The 14,121-nt window shown below is 47.9% G+C and overlaps 1 pseudogene; it reads left to right on the top strand.

Moving 5' to 3' along the window:
* Positions 1–389: 389 nt before the first annotated feature.
* On the top strand, positions 390–1,921 carry LOC130125487 (phospholipid-transporting ATPase IB-like; annotated as a pseudogene).
* The last annotated feature ends 12,200 nt before the right edge of the window (positions 1,922–14,121 follow it).

Below are 14,121 nucleotides of genomic sequence, written 5' to 3' on the forward strand. Positions count from 1 at the left end.
CAAATTCTGCTTAGGGCCCCATAAAGCCTTGGGCCGGCTCTGATAGTGGTTGACAAACAATGATAAAAAATTATTTTAAAACAGTTCAAATGTTAAATAACATTGAGAAGGAAATATAAAAGCAAGAGAGCTGGATATAAGAAAAAAACTAATCTAATCTCATCTCATCAGCTGCTCCTCCGGGGTCGGGTCGCGGTGGCAGCAAGCTAAGTAGAGCACTCCAGATGTCCCTCTCCACAGCAACACCCTCCAGCTCCTCCAGAGGGATCCCAAGGCGTTGACAATTGGCAGTGCAGCAGCAGCAGCAGCAGCAGCAGCAGCATGGAGAACAGTCAACCTAATCAGGACCTGCTTGCTTGTGTGCCGGTTACTGCAAGGCAGATGATGAGATGTCCGGGACCACTTCGCTGGCGGGTCTGGTAGATGCCACGACGCGTATGGTTCTGCTCAACCGGCCCAAAAACACCAAGTTCTGTGACAACCACATCAGTACCACCAAGTATGGGTTGCTCTCACTTTTCTTCCTCGGTTCCTGTACGAGCAGATCAGACGAGCCGCCAACGCCTTCTTCCTGTTCATCACTCTCATGCAGCAAATCCCTGATGTCTCACCGATGGGTCACTACACCACTCTGGTACCGCTCATCTTCATCCTCACCGTGGCCGGGATCAAAGAGGTCATAGAGGACTATAAAAGACACAAGGCAGACAACACGGTTAATAAGAAAAAGACAACCGTGCTGCGGAATGGAGTCTGGCAGACTGTCATCTGGAAACAGGTGGCAGTAGGAGATATAGTCAAGGTGACCAATGGCCAGCACCTTCCAGCTGACATGGTCATAGTGTCCTCCAGTGAACCACAGGCCATGTGATACACTGAGACATCCGGTCTGGGTGGAGAGACCAACCTGAAGATCAGACAGGATCTCCCCCTTACAGCGGGTATCCAGTCCTTTGAAGAGCTGATGGCTCTCTCTGGCCTTCTGGAGTGTGTAGGTCCATACAGACACCTCTATGATTTTACCAGCACATTATGACTACAGAACCAGAATACAGTTCCTCTTGGCCCAGACCAGGTGTTGCTACGTGGCGACCAGCTCAGAAACACACAGTGGGTTCTGGGAATTGTTGTCTACACTGAACATGACTCCAAACTGTTGCAGAACTCAACCAAGGCGCCCCTGAAGCACTCCAACATGGAACGGGTGACCAACGTGCAGATCCTGGTCCTGTTCTGCATCCTGCTGGTTATGGCCCTGATCAGCTCTGTGGGCGCTGCCATCTGGAACAGATAGCACACCGAGGAGGCCTGCTGGTACCTCTCCCATGCTGGTGACATCTTCACTAACTTTGCTTACAACCTGCTGACATTCATCATCCTCTACAACAACCTGATCCCAATCAGCCTGCTGGTCACTCTAGAGGTGGTCAAATTCACACAAGCACTTTTCATCAACTGGGACGTGGAGATGTACTACCCAGGGACGGACACGCCTGCCATTTCCCGAACATCCAATCTCAATGAAGAATTGGGCCAAGTGAAGTATCTCTTTTCCGGCAAGACTGGAACTTTGACATGTAATGTCATGCACTTCAAGAAGTGTACCATTGCTGGCATAACATACGGCCAACTGCCGTCCAACAGTAATAACTCGACAGATTTTGACGACCCGACTCTCATCTAAAACATCAAAAAGAACCACCCTATGTCTCCTCAGATCAGCAAGTTCCTGACTATGATGGCGGCGTGCCACACGGTGGTCCCGGAGAGGGAGGGGGACCAGATCATCTACATAGCCTCCTTGCCCGATGAGGGAGCACGTCCTCTAACTGCCACGTCCTCTAACTGCAGCCCCGTGACAGCCGTCCTGAAAGTCTGCATGTCCGGATCAGCAGCCTCATCAGCTGCTATGTGGGCATAGTCAAGACCCAAGTGGACAGCCCCCGCAATGGCCCGGGAGAGGCAGTCGGCGACGAGGTTGGTTTTGCCAGCAACATGTTGTGCGTCCGTGGTGAACTCCGAGATATAGAAGAGCTGTCGTTGCTGGCAGGCGAACCACAGTCCAGCCACCTTGGCCATGGCGAACGTCAGTGGTTTGTGGTCCACAAACACTGAGAACTTGCGGGCCTCCAGCAGGGAGCGGAAGTGTCGAACGGCGAGGTAGAGATCGAGGAGCTCCCCATCGAAGGTGCTATACTTCCATTCGCTGGAGGTAACTGTCGGTCAAAGAAAGCAAGCGGCTGCCAAGCGCCGTTCACCCACTGCTCATGCACCTACGTAGTCCGAAGCGTCTGTAGTAATGGCGATCGGAGCCTTAGGTGACAGGTGCACCAGCATTGTTGCGTCAGCCAGAGCAGCCTTAGTGTCCACAAACGCCTTGTCCCTCTCCGCAAACCAGTCCATAGTGTGTTTGGTGGCCTTGCCTTTCATGGTCTCATGAGTTGAGCACTTCGGGGGATAAAGCGGTAGTAAAAGTTCACCATGCCGAGGAACTCCTGTAGGGACTTGACTGAGCGGTCGTGGTAACTTCACGATGGCGTCCACCTTTCCCGGGCGGGGTACCGCCCCGTCTTTAGTGACTCGTTGTCTGAGGACATCGATGGTTGTCAGCCCAAACTGGCACTTGGCTGGACTGACAATCAGCCCGTGCTGGCTGAGCCGCTCGAAACGAGTCCGGAGGTGGGACAGGTGTTGCGGTTTGGAGGTGCTGGCAGCGAAGATGTCATCTAGATAGACTAAAACAAAAGGCAGGTCCCGTAGCACCGAATCCATGAGGCGCTAGAATGTCTGCGTGGCGTTCTTGAGGCCGAACGGCATGCGCAGGAACTCGAACAGTCCAAATGGGGTGATCACCATCGTTTTGGGGACATCCAGTGGGTGGACGGGCATCTAATGATATCCACGGACGAGGTCCACTTTGGAAAACATGAATTTTCCAGCCAGGTGGGCGGAAAACATCCTGGATGCGTGGGACTGGGTAGCGGTCCGGTGCCATTGTATTGTTGAGTTGGCTTAGGGTCGATGTGGAGGGGTGAAGCCCACGGGCTGTTGGAGCGGCGAATGATGCCGAGATGCTCCATATTCTCGAACTCCTCCCTGGCGGCGGTGAGCTTGGCCGAGTCGAGGCGCCGAGCCTGAGCATAGACTGGTGGGCTAGTGGTAGTGATGTGGTGCTCCACTCCGTGCTTGGCATTGGAAGATGAGAAGGTGGGCTGCGTGAGGACCCGAAACTCAGCAAGAAGCCGGAGAGCATGCTAGACGGTCTGATGGAGTCCGCTTCGCTGAAAGTACACATATACGAGCAGAAAGTGACAGCGTTGACCAAGTGACGTTTTTGACATCCACCAGCAGCCCATAGGCGCATAGGAAATCCGCGCCAAGGAGGGGGGCGGCCACTTTCGCCGTGACAAAGTCCCAACCGAACCGCTTTCCTCCGAAACACAGCTCCACGTACCTCATGCCATAAGTGCGGATGGGGCTGCCGTTAGCGGCTTCCATGGGGGGGCCATATTCGCAGGACAGGATGTTTACTCTCGATGCGGGCAGGACACTCCTCTGCGCGCCCGTGTCGCACAAAAACCGCCGTCCAGAAATTGAGTCTTTGATTAAAAGCAGCCTGCCAGTTCGGTCGACGCACATGGCCACTACTGAGCGCCGGCGTTGGGTCCAAACTTTGCGTGGTAAAAACACCGGGTGTGATCCTACCCGTTGAGGAGCTGCGGCGGCGACTGTTGTGTCTCCAGGCAATGATGAACATGTCTGGGCAGGGGGAAAAAACGCAGCTGCACAGTGCTGTTGACCAGACAGGAAAATGTTATCAGCTTCCTCGGCCAGAGCACGACAGTCGGTGATGGCGGTGTTGGCTAAAGAAGCCCGTACCTGAGAAGGCAGCTGTCGCAGAAACAGTTGGATGAAGAGGAAGTCGGGCTTGTGCTCTCCCAGGAGATCCAGTGTCCTGTCCATTAGTTCTGATGGCTTACTGTCATTGAGGCCTTGTAGAGGGAAGAGCCGGCTGGCCCGCTCAGCGTCAGAAAGTTCAAGTTTTCAACAGCTGAGCCTTGAGTGTCTCGTATTCAACCTGCTGCGGAGGACTTTTGAGGAGGCGCAGCACTCCGGGTGCTGTTGAGCTGCCGAGCCGACACCACATCATAGTATTTTGTGGTGATTTCCCGCAATGCGAACTGCGCTTCTGTCTGGGCGAACCCAGCCAAGGCTGACGACTCCCACAACTCCGGCAGCTTGAGAGAAACCGCATTAGTCGTCATGTTCATAAAGAGTTGTCTCTGGAAACGTCCAGCTGACAAACGTCGGGTCGACCAGTGTGGAAATTGCAGGAAAGTAGAGACGGACAATTTCTCTCACGGACTACACGAACGCGTATGTCTGTTATCCTTCCGTACAAAATCACTATCATCAACAACATGGCGCTGCTCCAACCGTCTTCCTCCTAGCGCCACCCTGTCAACCCGGAAACCCTTTCTTAAAGGGCCCGTGTCTACCTAACCCAGAACGCCAACCCATTATGGTGAACTCTGCCCATATAGTCCGCTACACAACTCCCTAAGAAAAAAACTTTAACAGGGAGAAAAAATAAGAAGAAGCCTCACCACTACCACTACCACTACTACTACTACTACCATTACCACTACTACTACTACTAGGGCACAAAAGAACAGTAATTCAATCTTATCGACTTAGTGCGACCTTTGTTTGTCGCAATATCTGGTAACCACTGCTAGACGTACGTCGTGTACATCCGCTCTGGTCAAGAGCTACGCTGAATACCGACGCATCTTTCAGCGCAGGAGGTTGCTGGTGTCTTACGTCTTCGGCCATGTCTGTACTGCACCTCTCTACAGTTCTCACAGAAACGGGCATTTCCTTGGTCCTGTCGACGGTCGTGTCTTTGTTTGGTAACCCATCACATATGACCTGCGACCTGCTGAGGAAAGCCTCCTTCATATTGGAGCGAACTCGCGGGGGGGCAGCCGGGAACCGCCACAGCCAGGGCGCGGACCCGTGTCTCCCGCACCACGGGCGACTACGTTAACCAGTGCAGTGTTTCTCAACCGGGGGTCCGCGGACCCCTAGTGGTCCGTGGTGTAATTGCAAGGGGTCCGTGAAAATAAAATATCTTTAAAAAAAAGATCCTATGACATTTATAGAAATAGGATTATTTTACTCAAATGTGACTGAGACCTTTATCTACCTAAACTATAAAGGGTAACAGGACTTTTTTCTCTAATTACATCTGTTTCACAAGTGTAATTTATTGTATTTTAATAAGAGATCTCGCTCCCGTTTGCACTGTTAAAAGTTACTGCATAAAAACTCTGTTGTTACATATATCTGAAAGTTACTGAATACATATTCTGTTTTGTTACATATATCTGAAAGTTACTGCATAAGAATTCTGTTTTGTTACATATATCTGAAAGTTACTGAATACATATTCTATTTTTTACATATATCTGAAAGTTACTGAATACATATTCTGTTTTGTTACATATATCTGAAAGTTACTGAATACATATTCTGTTTTGTTACATATATCTGAAAGTTACTGCATAAGAATTCTGTTTTGTTACATATATCTGAAAGTTACTGAATACATATTCTATTTTTTACATATATCTGAAAGTTACTGAATACATATTCTGTTTTGTTACATATATCTGAAAGTTACTGAATACCTATTCTGTTTTGTTACATATATCTGAAAGTTACTGAATACATATTCTGTTTTGTTACATATATCTGAAAGTTACTGAATACATATTCTGTTTTGTTACATATATCTGAAAGTTACTGCATAATAATTCTGTTTTGTTAACTATATCTAAGTTACAACTGAAAGCTCTTATTTTTGCCCCAAAGAGTGAATAAATGCTATAATGCAATTTAAAATGCAGCTTCTACTGTTTCTATCAAATTGCAACCCCCCTCCCCCAAGATCAGGTGGAGGGGTCATCAGGGTAGATCACAAATACGCAGGGGGTCCAGGACCCCAGAAAGGTTGAGAACCACTGGACTAAAGGGTCCGACCCGGTAGCAAAGGGCTAGCGAGTCTACAGTATACTCTCCATCAGAGAATGGCTTCCCGTGTTTAGCATTGGACTGCACCACCCTATAGCTGCCGTATGTAGCTTGGTTTTGGCGGCACGTCTCTGTCCGCTGGATGGATTCAGCTTCATCAGCCTGATCGCTGACGATTTCCTCCCGCCTTGTTTCCTTTTGATGACGTTTCACAGCCGAAGTTCGACGCACGACAGTTTCGCCGCAGAGCGCGCGCACACGGCTCGGTCCTTTCACGGAACAAATCCGACTTCCTTTGTCCAAGACGGCTGAAAGAGGCGACTATTAGACGACGTTCCTTCTGACGTCGCCAGGAGAAAGCTAGCTAGCTAGCTATGCTACGTTGTCACTGCCGCTGTAATTCAAGATTCAACGCTCTTTATTTGTTACGTCTCATTATACAAGTACAGGAGGGTAAAATTCTTGAGTTTCAGCTCCTCAACACTGCAGCAACAACAGTACTAAAATAACAACAAAACAGGACAAAAAAGCAGTGATACTGTAAACTACTAATAAGACCCGTTAGCCCCTAGATAGCTAACGTGTCTGACCCTTTAGCCGAGCGGTCAGTGATGTCGCCTTGTGGTGCAGTACACCCCGTATCGAATCCCGCACCGGGCAAGAAAATAACCGGTTACAATACTAATAATAGATAGTGTGCGGTGTATGTAAAGTGCTGTGTGTGTGGGCCCAGCCTGAATAAATGCATACGTGTGTAGTTGTTTGCATATTTTTGTGTTTGCATGTGCCAAGCTACGTCTGTGCCTCGTGTTTCTGTGTGTAAACTGACGATCCGCTGAATGTAATGTGCGGTTATGTAATAAATCAAGCTGAAAAGTCAATCTTGTCTCTGCGTATTTAATCACGTCTTGTCTGCTCCATGGCTGTCACGTGTTCTGATCCCAGAACGTTCTGCGCATGAACCCTCTTCAATAAACAAGATATACCAATACTTCCACCTACTGGCCCGGTGGGCACATTACACTGAAGACCACAGGTCAGTACCAGTCATTCCGGCACTAGGCTTAGCGTCTTTATGTTCTTTGTAGTGCTGCGCGCGTGGGTAGCTCAGAGGGAGGGGGAGGGGCATGATAGAACACGTCACCTGTGTGCGCCGCCTTGCTGTCAAAAACAATGGTGTATTTTCAGACTAGTAATTTCAGTATTTCAAATCGAATTGTTCATTTAGTTCACCATTAGGCTAGATTTTATATTAAACATTTTCTTTGTGAAAAAAGTATATTAAGAAAATATTTTTATGGAATTGCACCACGTGCCTGTGTCAATGGCCCCGCGTGCCACCATGAGCACGCGTGTCGTAGATTGCCGACTCCTGGTGTAGATTATCCGACTGACACCTTGGTCATTGAGGCCGTCTCCTTTCCTGCTGTATCACTCCCAAGCTCTCCTCTCCTCAATATGCGACTTAAAATAATCTAATAATCATTCCTACAACTGGTGGTGGAGAAATATGCAATGAAACGCCCAATAATCTACACAACCCCACATCTAATGTTAGCAAAAGTGGGACGACACATCGTTCAAAGCGTAGGTCTTCAAAACTGTCAACTAGTAATATAAGGTGTCTAATTCCAATTAATATTTCATCGATTGGTAGCTCTGAAGTTCTGCCTACTACTGATCAATTCAAGAAGATGCTTAAATGTGGCTTCCTAAATAGATCACTGTCTACCAAAGCCTTACTAATAAATGATCTGATTCTTGAACATAGATATGATTGGGTTATGTGAAGCATGCTGAAACCAAATGCTTTCCCTCCCCTTAACTGAAGCTTCCCCACCCGACTATACATATGCCCATGTAGCACGGGTAAATACACAAGTGGGGGGGGGTCACCTTAGTATTTACGTCTATTGTCAATTTAACTTCTAAACTTGAATCTAAATTTCAATCTTTTGAGGCTCTTATTCTAAGTCCATTTCCCTCAACACAGACAGACTGCTCAGTCCGCATGGTGGTTGTCTATTGACCTTCTGGCCATTACTCATTATTTCTTATAGAATTTGGAGACGTTGTCTCAGGTCTTGTTACTCATTGTGATGAGATTCTAACTCCTGACGATTTCAATATTCATGTAACTAAGGCTCGTGATCCACTAAGTAAAGCCTTTCCGGCGCTTGCTGATACTTTTGGGTTTGCTCAGTTTGTTTGGGTCGACTCACTGCAGTGGTGACACACTTGAATCAGTTCATCTGGGCACAAGGTTGTGTCCAGATGAACTGACTCACCTTTCTGTGATTTCCTTACCTGGGTTATTGAGTGTGCACAAAAACCCTTGATTTGGTTCTATCTAAAGGAATAGCTGTTTCTGGTATGACTGCGTCGCCAACCACAGCTGCTGTGTCAGATCATTTTGTCATTGAATTTGAAGCATCGTTGGCCTCTCCTGTTCATGTCAGCACATATGTAACACCACATTAGTCCGTCCACTGTAGCTGCATTTGGCCAGCAGCTGCCTGAAGCCTTGGCTCCTTTCACGGTAGAGAAATGAACCTCTCACTTGTGACTTAAATGTGGCCCTAGTCTCCTCGATTCAGTTGCACCTCTCACTACCACAGCTAGGTGACTAAAGGGGCCTACACCCTGGTTTAATGACGAGACACGTGCTCTTAATTGGGCCTGCGGGAGACTGGAACGAACATAAATGGCGAAAATTAAAATTGGACGTTTCTTACCTATCCTGGCATAAGTGTCTATTGAAATACATGTGAGCTTTACCTGCTGCAAAAGCAGCGTATCTCTCTCGCTTAATCAATGTTAATAAACATAATCCCAGATTTCTCATTGATACTGTAGATAAATTTACTAAAAAGCAGCCATCTTGTCGTCCATTGTCTGTGCAGGTTTGTTCTGGTATGCCGCTCCTCGCGAACATGGTCCCCAGAATTGTAATGGACTTTTCTGATGTGCTTATCTTCATTTTGATGACCTCTGGCCATTTGGATTGTGCATCGATGGCAATTAAAAAGATAGAGTCCGTGAATGGTCCTGCAAAGTCGATGTGCACTCATTGCCGTGGTGATGAGGGCCATTCCCATGGATGTAAAGGGGCTTGTGGTGGTGTGTTCTGGATCGTTTGACATCCAGAGCAGTTCTTGGTCAAGTCCTCAATCTGTTTATCGATTCCTGGCCACCAAACACAGGCACAGGCAAGGGGCTCTTCATCTTCACGGTACCCAGGTGCCCCTTGTGCAGTTCCTCCAGTACTCTGGTGCGTAGCTTGGGAGGAATCACAACTCGTGAACCACACATTAGTGTTCCCCGACACACCGACAACTTCTCCTTCCTCGCTGAGAAAGCTGGGAACAGTGTGTTACCATGCGCTGCCCATCATCCCCTTACCGTGATGTCATACACTTTTGACAACATGGGGTCACTGTGTGTTTCTCTTTCAATGAGGCGGTTTGTCACTTGCAATTGTTCAACTATTGTTGTGTGAAATACCTCTGCTGAATCCATTTTTGTAGTTATCTCTGAAGTCAGCCGTGGTAAACGTGACAAACCACCTGCACTGCCATGTAGCTTGGTTTTCCTGGCTTTGTGTTAGACGAGTTCTTCATCACTGGGACAATAGGCGTGGCCCATTCACTCCAATCCACCTTTGACAGGACCCCAGTCTGTCAAACCACTGTAGTTATCTGGAAGAACACATTGTGTCTGCTATAATAATATTACATTGAATTTCTTTGGCATTAAATATGGCGTACCTCAGGGCTTGGTTCTTGGCCCTCTACTTTTCTCTCTTCATATTTCACCTCTTGGCCAAATTATATGCTGTCATGGAATACATTTCCATTGCTGTGCTGATGATACTCAACTCTGTGTGCCTATAAGGGCTGATCAGCATACTCAAATGATTAATTCAGAGGCCTGCTTGGCTGCTGGGAAAATTTGGATGTCACTAAATTTCCTGCTTTTAAATTCTGAAAAAAAAAACCAAGATGCTGGTCGTTGGCCGTGTTAGACACAGACACCATTTGATCAAGTAACGATAACAATCGACAACTCTGTGGTTTCACAAAGTGTGGCAGCCAAAAATCTTGGTGTTACGTTTGATCCCAGCCTTTCCTTTGGTAAGCACATTAAAGAAATCACCAAGACTGCCTTTTTCACTTACGTAACAGAGCTAAAATTCAGTCTTCCTGTCCATGTCTGACGCAGAGACTCTAATACATGCATTTGTTTCATCCAGACTTGATTACTGTAATGTTCTGTTCTCAGGTCTGCCCCATGCTAGTACCAAAAGTCTTCAGATGGTTCAGAATGCTGCTGCTAGAATCCTAACTAAAACTAGGAAATTTGACCATATTACACCAATTCTTGCCTCCCTTCATTGGCTTCCTATCCATGTTAGATCAGAATACAAGGTGCTTCTGCTGACTTATACAATCCTAAATGGGCTTGCCCCACCCTACCTGTCTGATCTCCTTAAACCTTACATGCCATCTCGAGGTCCCCGCTCTCAAAATACAGGGCTCCTGTGTGCACCCAGAGTTAAAGAGAAGTCAGCTGGTGGTAGCAGGGCCTTTTCCTATCGGGCTCCATTGTGGTGGAATAACCTGCCTGCTGCCATCAGACAATCAGAGTCTGTTGAGTCCTTTAAATCCACACTTAAAACTCATATTTTTGCCTTAGCCTAAAATTAGTTGCCTTTAACTTAACTACTGCACGACCTGTGCTGCATGGCGGGTCGGGTTTTTGTCTCAATTTACCAAGCACTGTTCTGATGACGAGATTATAGAGCAGGGGTGGGCAGTCTTATCCAGAAAGGGCCGGTGTGGGTGGAGGTTTTTGTCCCAACCAAGCAGTTACACAGCTGATCCCACTAATCAATCAGCAGAGTCTTTGCTGAGGAACCGGATTAGGAGACACAGGTGTGTAACTGCTTGGTTGGAACAAAAACCCTTTCTGGACGAAACTGCCCACCCCTGTTATAGAGTATAGATTGACTACTGCAACAGTTCTCTTCTCTCATATGTATTTTATCTCTCTCTGAATGATGTCTTTCCCTTTCTCTTCCCCTGTGTATGTGGATGGCGTGATGTGTAGTCTGACCTCCTTCCAGGTCTCCATGGTGATGACGGTTGCCAACTGGACGCTGCTTGGCATCCTCCTCATCAGATTTTTTTTATATAAATCCTTATAATTTTCTTACCCCATTTCAATGTTATATCCGTCTGTCTCTCTGCGAGGTGTGAGTAATGTCCTCTCTTGTCTCCTCTCCCGTGTGTGTGAATGGTGTGACGTGAGTCTCCATTATGTGCATGTGTAGTCTGTCCTCCTGCCTACCTGATGATGGTGGCTGTTCCAGGGGCTTCTACTCATCATATTCTTCATATATTTCATAATTCTGACATCCTCTTTCAGTGTTGTGTTCTGTAAATTGTGTTTTATTCTGCACACACAACATCCACTGCACGTCTGTCTGTCTTGGGAGAGAGATCCCTCTTCTGTTGCTCTTCCAGAGGTGTCTTCCTACCCCCCACCCCCCCGTTAAAGGGTTTTTAGGGAGTTTTTCCTCATACGATGTGAGGACCTGAGGACAGGATGTTGTGTTGCTGTAAAGACCCCAGAGGCAATGTGGAATTTGCGATATTGAGCTATACAAATAACGTTGGCTTGACTTGACTGCCGTTGTCGAGAAGACATTGTTGGCCATTACCGACGACGTTTGAGCTTGAGTTTTGCTGGTGCAACGGGAAGACCTTAGTGATGTTTCCTTTATTTGAATGTATTTAAATGCCAGAAAGCTGGCTTTTGATAACCTGTACAAACACACTATATACCCACTCGAGTCACTGGCGGTGGGTTGTCCGCGACACAGCCACCGCAGCCAGCCAGCCAGCCTGTATGGCCTTAGCCGGCGTACAAACATACAAAAATAAATGTCGAAGTGACATAAAGTTAATGACTAACTACTCAGAAACGTCCTGTTGTAGTCTTGATTCCTGAACTTGTTGGGAAGCCTCTTCTTGCTCAGGGTCTGACTCTGGTTCAAAAGTGGTTGTGCCGCTATGTTTTCTCCGGCAGCCATGTTTCTCCCGGGGCTCACGCGCAACAGTTGCCATGGTAGCATGAAGCTTTACCTGCATCGGCACCGCCCTCGGAAGAGGTGGGCGGGGTGAGCAGTGGCTCATTATCATTTAAAGGAGCGGGCACTCAAACGGGCCGTTCTGAGCAGGGCTGTTCAGACAGGGTCAGAAGGGTGCTGCGGTGTTTGGTCCTTATGGTATTTTAAGCAAAGCATGTCACAGACATTTCAGTAAGACCCCGACCCCAGGGAACTGTGCTAACTTGTAGGAAATGGGTATAATAGGTCACCTTTAGGGGTGACCCCCACATGCGCTTTATCAAGCTTCTGAAACAAGAAGGACCTGCCAAGAAGGACCTTCTTGCTTCTCACAGCAAGAAGGTCCTGGGTTCAAACCCCAGGCCATCCTAGGTCGTCCTCTGTGTGGGTTTTGCATGTTCCTCCCGTGTCTGCAGTGGGTTTCATCTGGGTGCTCCGGTTTCCCCCACCATCAAAAAGACATGCATGTTAGGGTTAGGGTTAGGGTTAGGGTTAGGGTTAGGGTTAGGCTATACTGAGCGAGGCAGGGCAAGATGAACTGGAGTTGGTCCCTGGGTGCTGCACGGCGGCTGCCCACTGCTCCTAGCTACACAGCTAGGACGGCTTAAATGCCGAGAGGAGTTTCCCATCCATCCATTCTCAAAGCCGCTTATCCGAATTTCGGGTCGCAGGATGCCGGAGCCTATCCCAGCAGTCATTGGACGGCAGGCGGGGAGACACCCTGGACCGGCCGCTAGTCCATCACGGGGCTGAGGAGCTCCCCATGGGGATTAATGTAGTATATCAAAATAAATATATTTATTTTCATTTTGGGTAAGGTGACATTATGTTGACCAAGGTGCTGCGCAGAGTTAAAGAAGTAAAGCGAGAGTAACATGGGAGGAGGGGGGGAGGGTGTTGGAAGTTCAAGTCAAGGTTTCACCCGGAGAAACCAGATTTTTCGCAGCTGTCTGGAACAGTTGTGAAGTCCATGTTTACCCAGGGCAAAGGAGCTTTCTGTGCTGCACCGGCTTATGTGGGTTTTGCAGAGCTTTGTGTTTCATACACAAGTGTGAAAGCCATAGTGCAGTGAAAGAATCCAGCCAAGGTCAATTCACTTTTAGCTATGCGTTAATCAAAGGAAAAATGTACTCCTGTCTATGATAAAAAAAAACATTAAAAAGTAAACTTTAGAAAAAGTGCCGGTCAGTGTATCATTGTAATTTACACCGTCATACAATTTACACCATATGTCAAATTCCCAGCGCCTCCCCACCCAACAAATTATACTTGAAAACGCACAAAGCACCGGCACTTTTGGCTACGTTTAAAAAAGCGAGAAAAGGGGGTGGATGGAGAGTGGGAGAGAAGGGGGGGAGAGAGCGAGAGAGGAGAGAGAGAGAGGAGAGAGAGAGAGAGAGAGAGAGAGAGAGAGAGGAGAGAGAGAGAGCGAGAGAGAGAGAGAGAGAGAGAGAGAGAGAGAGAGAGAGAGAGAGAGAGAGAGAGGGAGAGAGAGAGAGAGAGAGAGAGAGAGAGAGAGAGAGAGAGAGGAGAGAGAGAGAGAGAGAGAGAGAGAGCGAGAGAGAGAGAGAGAGAGAGAGAGAGAGAGAGAGAGAGAGAGAGAGAGAGAGCGAGGAGAGAGAGAGAGAGAGAGAGAGAGAGAGAGAGAGAGAGAGAGAGAGAGAGAGAGAGAGAGAGAGAGAGAGAGAGAGAGAGAGCGAGAGAGAGAGAGAGGAGAGAGAGAGAGAGAGAGAGAGAGCAAGAGAGAGAGAGAGAGAAGAGAGAGAGAGAGAGAGAGAGAGAGAGAGAGAGAGAGAGAGAGAGAGAGAGAGAGAGAGAGAGAGCGAGAGAGAGAGAGAGAGAGAGAGAGAGAGAGAGAGAGAGAGAGAGAGAGAGAGAGAGAGAGAGCGAGAGCGAGAGAGAGAGAGAGAGAGAGAGAGAGAGAGAGCGATGAGAGAGAGAGAGAGAGAGAGAGA

This window comes from Lampris incognitus, chromosome 15 (assembly GCF_029633865.1).
Source record: "Lampris incognitus isolate fLamInc1 chromosome 15, fLamInc1.hap2, whole genome shotgun sequence".
Classification (NCBI taxonomy): Eukaryota; Metazoa; Chordata; class Actinopteri; order Lampriformes; family Lampridae; genus Lampris; species Lampris incognitus.